This window comes from Hordeum vulgare, chromosome 6H (assembly GCF_904849725.1).
Source record: "Hordeum vulgare subsp. vulgare chromosome 6H, MorexV3_pseudomolecules_assembly, whole genome shotgun sequence".
NCBI classification, from domain to species: domain Eukaryota; kingdom Viridiplantae; phylum Streptophyta; class Magnoliopsida; order Poales; family Poaceae; genus Hordeum; species Hordeum vulgare.
Genome location: NC_058523.1, coordinates 82,310,689 through 82,313,188, shown reverse-complemented (window position 1 = coordinate 82,313,188; position 2,500 = coordinate 82,310,689).

Genomic DNA, 2,500 nt, shown 5'->3' with positions numbered 1-2,500 from the left:
AGGAACAAGTAAATACGACATGGGACATGAACGTGTAAAATGGTTCACGGGCGAAGAACGGGTACGACGACCATTGTGGAAGAAACTGGACGCGCACTATGATAAACAAACGATAACCATGCGAGGCGCACCGACGAAACCACGTACGATGACACGGGGCGCACCGAAAAACGGGTACGGCGGCCGTGTTGCAAAAAACTGGGCGCGCACCATGGAAAACAGGGGAAAACAATGTGCGTGGAATGGACGGATGCACGTACGGGCACACGGGCGAAAAAACGTGAACGCGAGGAAACGGGGTACGACGGCCGTGTTGCAAAAAACTGGGCGCGCGCCATGGAAAACGGGTGAAAACCATGTGCGTGGCATGGACGGATGAACGTACGGGCACACGGGCCAAAAAACGTGAACTTGAGGAAACGGGGAAACACGGGGTATGACGGCCGTTTTGCAAAAAACTGGGCGCACACCATGGAAAACGGGTGAAAACCTTGTGCGTGGCATGGAAGGATGCACGTACGGGCACACGGGCCAAAAAACGTGAACGTGAGGAAACAGGAAAAACGGGTACGGGGCCGTGTTGCAACAAACTGGGCGCCCACCATGGAAAACTGGGGCAAACCATGTGCGTGTCATGGACGGATGCACGTACGGGCACACAGGCCAAAAAACGTGAACGTGAGGAAACGGGGAAAAAACGGGCAGGGCGGACGTGTTGCAAAAAACGGGCGCGCAACATGGAAAACAGGGGAAAACCATGTGCGTGGCATGGACGGATTCACGTACGGGCAGACGTGGCAAAAAACGTGAACCTGAGGGAACGGGAAAGAACGGGGTACGACGGCCGTGTTGCATAAAACAGGGCACGCGCCATGGAAAACGGGTGAAAACCATGTGCGTGGCATGGAAGGATGCACGTACGGGCACACGGGCCAAAAAACGTGAACGTGAGGAAACGGGAAAAACGGGTACGGGGCCGTGTTGCAAAAAACTGGGCGCGCCATGGAAAACGGGTGAAAACCTTGTTCGTGGCATGGACGGATGCACGTACGGGCACACGGGCCAAAAAACGTGAACGTGAGGAAACGGGAAAAACGGGTAGGGCGGCCGTGTTGCAAAAAGCTGGGCGCGCACCATGGAAAACAGGGGAAAACCATGTGCGTGGAGTGGGCGGATGCACGTACGGGCACACGGGCCAAAAAACGTGAACGTGAGGAAACGGGAAAGAACGGGGTACGACGGCCGTGTTGCAAAAAACTGGGCGCGCGCCATGGAAAACGGGTGAAAACCATGTGCGTGGCATGGACGGATGAACGTACGGGCACACGGGCCAAAAAACGTGAACTTGAGGAAACGGGGAAACACGTGGTATGACGGCCGTGTTACAAAAACTGGGCGCGCACCATGGAAAACGGGTGAAAACCTTGTGCGTGGCATGGAAGGATACACGTACGGGCGCACGGGCCAAAAAACGTGAACGTGAGGAAACGCGAAAAACGGGTACGAGGCCGTGTTGCAATAAACTGGGCGCGCACGATGGAAAACTGGGGCAAACCATGTGCGTGGCATGGACGGATGCACGTACGGGCACACGGGCCAGAAAACGTGAACGTGAGGAAACGGGGAAAAAACGGGTACGGCGGCCGTGTTGCAAAAAACTGGGCGCGCACCATGGAAAACAGGGGAAAACCATGTGCGTGGAATGGAAGGATGCACGTACGGGCACACGGGCCAAAAAACGTGAATGTGAGGAAACGGGAAAGAACGGGGTACGACGGCCGTGTTGCAAAAAACTGGGCGCGCCATGGAAAACGGGTGAAAACCTTGTTCGTGGCATGGACGGATGAACGTACGGGCACACGGGCCAAAAAACATGAACTTGAGGAAACGGGGAAACACGCGGTACGACGGCCGTGTTGCAAAAAACTGGGCACGCACCATGGAAAACTGGTGAAAACCATGTGCGTGGCATGAACGGGTGCACGTACGGCCACACGGGCCAAAAAACGTGAACGTGAGGAAATGGGAAAAAACGGGCACGGGGGCCGTGTTGCAAAAAACTGGGCGCGCACCATGGAAAACGGGTGAAAACCATGTACGTGGCATGGACGGATGCATGTACGGCCATACGGGCCAAAAATCGTGTAAACGGGGATCCGGGGAAAAACAGTGTACCCCTTCTTCACAAACGAAGGCCAGGGGTCCCAAGGGGGGCTAAAACCCTTGGGTATATTGGGGAGGAGGGGGCTCCTCCCTGCTTGGGTGTGGGAAATCGGTGGGTTTGCATATGAAATCATATGCAAACCTCCCGTTTCTCCCGTAACCCTTGCTTTTCCCAAACGTTGGCTCAGATGTCCCGTCGTTCTCCTGTCCCGTGTACGACTCATGCCAAATTCTGATCCGTCGGTCGAACGGCTGTTCGGGTTGCAGAAAAGTACGTATCGTGTCCGCACACGGTCAGGTCGATGTGATCTCGTGCCGCGTTGTCCCGTCGGTCCCG